The sequence below is a fragment of the Dermacentor albipictus genome, chromosome 9 (genome assembly GCF_038994185.2).
Source record: "Dermacentor albipictus isolate Rhodes 1998 colony chromosome 9, USDA_Dalb.pri_finalv2, whole genome shotgun sequence".
NCBI classification, from domain to species: Eukaryota; Metazoa; Arthropoda; class Arachnida; order Ixodida; family Ixodidae; genus Dermacentor; species Dermacentor albipictus.
In genome coordinates, this window is record NC_091829.1 from 8,413,273 (window position 1) to 8,420,000 (window position 6,728).

At 46.1% G+C, this 6,728-nt stretch overlaps 1 protein-coding gene and 1 pseudogene across 3 annotated transcripts in view; one reads left to right on the forward strand and one right to left on the reverse strand.

Annotated features, from left to right (window-relative positions):
- Positions 1-6,728, reverse strand: part of dnc (phosphodiesterase dunce) — a 696,777-nt gene that overhangs the window by 347,605 nt on the left and 342,444 nt on the right. The window lies entirely within an intron of this gene.
- On the forward strand, positions 387-566 carry LOC139050220 (U2 spliceosomal RNA; annotated as a pseudogene).

The window sequence follows — 6,728 nt, forward strand, 5'->3', positions numbered from 1 at the left end:
ACAGACACGCACCTCACTGCACTCCGAAGGCACACACTGCTTTATCGTAACGAGATCGTGCGTTGGTCGACGTCCCGCGGTGCCGCAACGGTTGTGAGGTCGGTCAAAAACCAGAAGCGCTCACACGCAACACAGGCCACACACACAAAAAAATTGGTTCCCCAAATAATTCGTTCCCCCCAAACTCTGTGTAAAACCTAGCCGTTGCTCCCGTTAAACGTTCTATAGTTGCGGGATCGGGGTCGCATGGACGGTGCGTATTTCTTTCCGCCTCGCCGTCGTTGTGGGGAGCATGCTTACGGGACCGCCAACATGAGAGAGCGGAAGGAAAGGGGATACGCAAGCCCTTGGAACGCCGACAAAGAGAGGGCGGCGCGTACGTAGATATGGCTTACGCGAGTCAAAGTGTAATATCTCTTCTTATCAGCTTAATATCTGATACGGGTTCTATTTGGACCTAAGATATTAAACTTATTTTTGCAAGTTGGCGGAGTGCTTAAAGCTTGCTTCACCTCCGTCGCAGGTCGGCCCGGTATTGCAATATCTTCGGGATCGGCTCACGTATGGGGAGAAATTCTCGATCTACACGGCTCGATAGACGCGCGCAATTTTTTCCAGAACTTAGCCATGTACAGCTTCGCTGTTGTAAGTGAGCAGTTCTAAATGAACATTGCGAGGCGAGTATTAGGCGAAATTAAGCTACAAGCAGCAATCACAAAAGTCACAATGGGCTTCCTTAACGAAGCAAAGACAAATCGCAGAAAATTTCGTATCCTACCCGCGCATGCTTCCTATACGGTGAGTCAACGAGCTGAAGCCCCAGATTTCCCTCTAGTGACCTCAGCATGAAATTATACAACAGAACCGTTGCCTTCGAGACAGCACAGACCCAGATTTAGCAAAGGTGCACCGTTGCGACCTCGGAGGCCGCGACACACTACGTGCGTTCAGCCTTTGCGAATCGGGTGCGTCGGTCGTCAACTTAGCCCCGGCATTCTGCGCGTCATTTATTTACGAATGTGTTACGGTTCGGATAAATGGGTCATCCGCCGTGGTGGCTTATGGCTTTGGTGTGCGCCGCTGATTACGAGGTCGCGGGATCGAACGCCGGTCGCGGCGGCCGCAGTTTGATGGGGGCGAAATGCAAAAACGTTCTTGTCCTTTACACTAGGGCCCGTTAAACATCCCCAGGTGGTCAGAATTATTCCGGAGTTCCCCGCTAAAGTATTTCTCATAATCAAATCGTTGTCCCGGTACGTAAAACCCCTGAACCCATTCATTCATTCATTCATTCATTCGGAAAAATTGGCGCACAATCAGATAAGCCGTTATGTAATCGCGTATTCCTCTCCCGTTCCTTACCTCCCGGTTCCCTGGGAAGCCGTGTAAATCGTAGGGCACAGATAAAGGCAGATAAATATGAATCACTGCGCGTTCGTAACAGGTCGCTTGACTGAACTTTGCTAGGTGGGGATGTTTTTTTCTGATTATGTTTGTTTGTAGGAAATGTTTCTCGTTCGTCTCACGTTGACGTCAAAGGCAACGCCTTGCTGCACGTATCTGTTATGGCGCATTCACACCGAAGGCGGGGCGGGCAAAGCGGGCAGGCGGAAAGCGGAAAGCGGCGAAAACCTCCTCGCCGAGCGGGCAAAGCAGGCGGAAAACGCGGCGGGCAGCCCGATCGCTCTCGGACCGATTTTTTCCGCCCCAACGGAGCTTCCCGCTTTCCCGCAGCCAACCAGGGCTCGAGGAGACAAGCCGACTCAAAAGGCATGCACCCAGACAGCTGTATTTTGCGCTGCACTTTTGATCGACACCATTAAATGTTGCGCGATGCTATGTGACAAGAGACACGACGTACTCAAGGACACTGAATACAAGCATCAAAGCACTGGCATGACCGATTCGCTCTCGTTCTTGCAAGGCGGGGCGGACCCACCAGCGGTGTTGGCGGCCGGTCTTCGAGCTTTCTGCTGCTCGTCTTGAAAATCTCCTGAAGTAGCGGCGAGTAGAATGCCGACTATTTCGTCTTCTTCGTCCGAGCTGCTTCACAAGTGGTTAGCAAGCGCGAGCGGCCGTCCAGACGGCGGTAGCGCGGTGACGACGCTCGCGTTGAGGACGGGCGACTGGTGCCAAGAGATGGCGACAGGTGTGCCACGAAAACGCCGGATGCTCCGCCCTCGCTGCCACGCGGGCCGCCAGGCAAGCCGTCCGGTCTGAACAGGCGCGCGCGCTCACCGCCTCGCCGCGTTGAAAATCCGCTTGGCCGCTTAGACGCTCCGCTTTCGGTGTGAATGTGCCCTTAAACAGTGCTAAACTAGACGAGAACTAAGTTTGCCACGCACTCACCACTCGTGTGCACACGTTACATACAGTTCAGGTATGCTTTAGTGTATATTTGTTCGATACGAACGTTCTCCCACAACCCCAAGTATCCCTGCTACCTTAATTTACGTCTTGAAGTGACACGTGGCTTATGAAAGATGCCACAAATAATAGCAGCTTCTTTATTCTTTATTTATTCATTCAAGAACTACCCCGCATTGCCCGAAGGCGTTACAGCAGGGGGGGGGGGGGGGGGTTACAGGAGGAAAAAAAAACAAGTCTACACTAGCACAGCACACTTGCTCTTCACACAGCTGATTTCACAGCACAAAAGTTTTGACAAAGATTGAATTTGCAAACAAGTTCATCCTGGCACGTTACTCGCGCGTTTTGAGAGAATGATCATTACGCGTATATAAGCATAATGTGGTTGTTTAAAATATATTTCGCTGCTAATTCCAGTCTTATTGTTAAATACGAGAAATAGAAACTTAATTCTCAGCTTTTTCCGCCGAGAGGAAAGCAACTCCCAATTAAATTCGTGTTTCATTTCAGTACAACTTTCTCTCCGCTGAAACCGCCCCAGGACGAACATAGCAGACCGGTTTTGTATTTTTTCTAGTTTATCGATCAAGTTCTTTTGCGCGGAGTCCCAAACAGCTCAGGCGTATTCTAAAATTGGTCTCACACATTTTAGGTAAGCAGTTTTCATAGGTTTCTGTGAACATTTCAAATTCCTCTGAATAAAGTTGAGAGCCCTTCCAGCTTTTACAATGACGTCATACACATGAGCAGACCATGAGCAGTCAGATGATAACGCGACACCTTGATACTTGTATGTAGGTTCGTTTTTTATCAGGGTATCATTTATCTGGTAAATACTTACAATCCTTGTCTTTATTTTTTGTAGAACAAACGTGAACACACTTTTCTGAATTCAAATTCACCTTCCACGTGGAACACCAAGTATTAATACATTCCGAATCTGATTGTAGCATGGCAGCATCTTGTTCATTCTTAATTTTCATGTACATAACACAATCCTCGGCAAACAACCGTATACACGACGAAATACCCACAGAGATATCATTTATTTAAAGAAAAAAACAACAATGGCCCTAAGACTACTGGCCCTATTCACTACTTCTGACAAATACAAATATCGCGAGGTTTTGTCTACATGATAACGTGCCTTTACTTACCCAAGGTAAACACTCATTATGGAAGATTTAGTGCCATATTCCATGTCATATCAAACTGGAACTCCTTTCCAGCTAGCATCAAAACCTGTTATATCTAACATAATTTCATAATTCCGTGAATTTATATTTCTTTAAATTTAAACTATACGTAAGTGTCAGCTACATGCATTTTGTCTTGCATTGTATTGTGCCTTTTTTTTTTGACAAATTTGAATTTTTCTTCTTTTTGGAATGGTAGTTCTGTTTAGAACGTCTGAAACCACAGTTACTTATTCGCTTCGTATTTGCCAAGTCCTCTGTATTTTTGATATTATTATTGTAGTCTAGCTTGTGTTTCATTGTATTGTATTTGAATGAAGCATGTATTGTATCTAGAGACAACGTAAGTGCGGCCTTGATTAAATTTCGTAAACGTGGTTTGTAAACACCGCGTGAATGAGCATGAGAGAACAGCACGAGCCAGATTTCGCGAGAAGTTCCACTTTTTACGGCTAGTGTGCAGTCAAGGTTATTGCTATCCGCCTCAGCTGTCTAGTAAGGATGGGCATAGGCATTGCAAGCGTCATAAATTTGTTTTCCGTTCCAGACAAAGGTGTCCCAACTGTCCAGAACAGACAAGAAGAGGCTGGTCGCTGGCTCGTAACGCCCCTCTAGCTGAATGGAACTCTCATCGTCTTTCGAAATGACGCTTAGGAAATCTCGACCCGCCCATGAGGCTCCAACTACCACAAGGTCTCTCCAGCTCCGACGCAACGCTATTGTGTCACTTGTCGCTATGTGAGGCATCATAAAAAGGTCTTCGTTCCTGATTAGAACGAGTTAAACACCCTTCTGTGAGAGTTGCATTAGAACGAGTTAAACACCCTTCTGTGAGAGTTGCATTAGAACGAGTTAAACACCCTTCTGTGAGAGTTGCAGGTATGAAGAGTCTATCGAACATTTGTTCTGCACCTCTTCTAGTTATGACGAAGAGCACCTTCTACTCCGCACAACGTTAGCTCACCTGGATTCAACGTCGTGTTCGGCTACAAAAGTACTTGAACCATGACCACGTGCCTCGCCAGCCCAGAAAACAATGCATGCATTACTGCAGTTTCTGAAGTCGCCATACTTCGCATCGTTTCGATTTGCAGCTCCAAGCGAAGCGACACCCTCAACACCTTCTCTCTTTTTATTTTCTTGCCAATATCACCTTTCCCCAGCGTAGGGTAGCAAACCAGACGTGCGTCACGTTCTTGCTTTTGGTTTCCTTTCTTTCTTTCTATCTGTCTCTTTCTAGTGTTGTGAGGAAGTGAAATCAACCCTAAAAAAAGACGCAAGCAGGAAATTTGGAACCCGATTGGGTCTGAAGTGGCACGTCTGCCTTTTTTTTTATTTTATCAGTTCTTTCGGTGCGGTTTCAGTGGTATAACGAAATAACAGGTGACACTGCTGTTATACCAGCTATGCCCATCACAAACCATCGAATTTTGATTTTCGTATTCGCGTTGTCACTTTCGCGTTTAACTTGTTCACGAACCACCGCAGAAGCTTAGTGCTGAGCACTGATTTTATCTGTTACTGGAACATTACTAAAGCTCCGAACAGGTAAGCCAGGCGCAATGGCAGGTGATAAGATTTGGTGCTTTTGGGTTTCCGTGTCAACTGAATGCTAGATGTGATTTTACATTATGGTCGTAGGAGGACGAAGCCTACATGGTGGTATGCTTTCAAGACCCGCTGGCGTTCTGGAACATGTCGGCTGGTGCCTACACTGGAGCAGCGTTGTACTGCTGCTGATGAGGAGGTAGCGGGTTCGATTCCCTGCAGCGATGGGGCTGCCGCAGTGCGACAACGCTCGTGCAGCTTGCTTTGGTTCCACGGTAAACAAACCCATGTAGTTAAAGTTAACCCTGAGCGCTAAGACGTCTGATAAAACGTAAACAAGAAGGAAAACGATGACTGAAAGAATTAAAAAAAAGAAGTTTCTGGTCCCCCTGCCGGAGCCTTTAAGGCATCTTATGCCTTATTTGTTTGAAGCTTTGGGGCATTCAACGCCATAATTTATTCGAATTTGTTCGTGACATCTGCCAGAGGCCACGAGCAAAATATCGTAATGGAGAACGTTGTTCTCGTATCACTGAATAAAGCAGTTGGATGTATGAGTTCAGATATATGCGAATTATTCAGCAGCTGAAATCGCTTTTATGTCACGTAGTCGGTATTTTAAATCGCGCCAGTTTCAAACATTGTACTGGCAGCAGATCAGGCAAAAGAGAAGCAGAGTAAAACGCAAGTGCTGACGGATTCAAGTATCGCGCACTTTCCCAAGAATTTATCATTGGGAATTCTCCCTCTTTTAAATAATAACTGTTGTTAGGGATAACATTACTGATTTTGTCGCAAGTCATACCGTTTGCACATTTACACTTGCAACTGCTTTGGTATTATGCCTTCAGGGTAGTGAGGGTTGATAAGACCAGAGAAGTGCATTCTGAATAATTTCTAACGTAGTTTAACAAGCGTGGAAGCGATATCCTATACATTGCAAGAAAAGAGCCTGCCGAGATAAACTGCATGGAGGAAATAAGACTGCAAGCAAAAAACTTCCACACATCGTCACTGTCCAACGCTATAAAAAAACAAAAAAAACAAATAAAGAAGCAAACAAAAACAAAGAGAGAGAGAGAGACAGGGGGACAGAAACAGACAGACAGACAGAGGATAAACAGAAAGAATAAATGAGTCGAGTTGTTGTGAAGTCCTGCCTTGCCACTCTAACCTGCAGAGCACTAAGCTTTTATAAGAGTGCTCTAAGAGACGTGGTTCGCAACGAGGGACATGATGGAATGAAATATGAGTATCTTACAAAAATGGGGCGTCACGTTTTGCTGTTGGAGCATCATTCATATCATCGCGTACGTCTGATTCCATAAGAAAAAAAGAGCACCGATAAATTATAGAACAGCGACGAAAACCCTTCGCGACACAAGCGCCCGGAGGTGAACGTGCTTCCACTCAAGAGCGGGAGTGCGCCTTGGACATTCCATTAGGAAATCTCTAATCAAATAAATGCGCGGAGCGGAGATACATTTATCTTCATCGAGCCGCAGGCGACATTTGTTGCCATGGGCGTCCGTGCGATCCGGCCATCGATATAATTTAACTACCGTGTTCCTGAGGTTTGCAAGATTTGTCATAGTCAGAGATCTTTACTCTGCA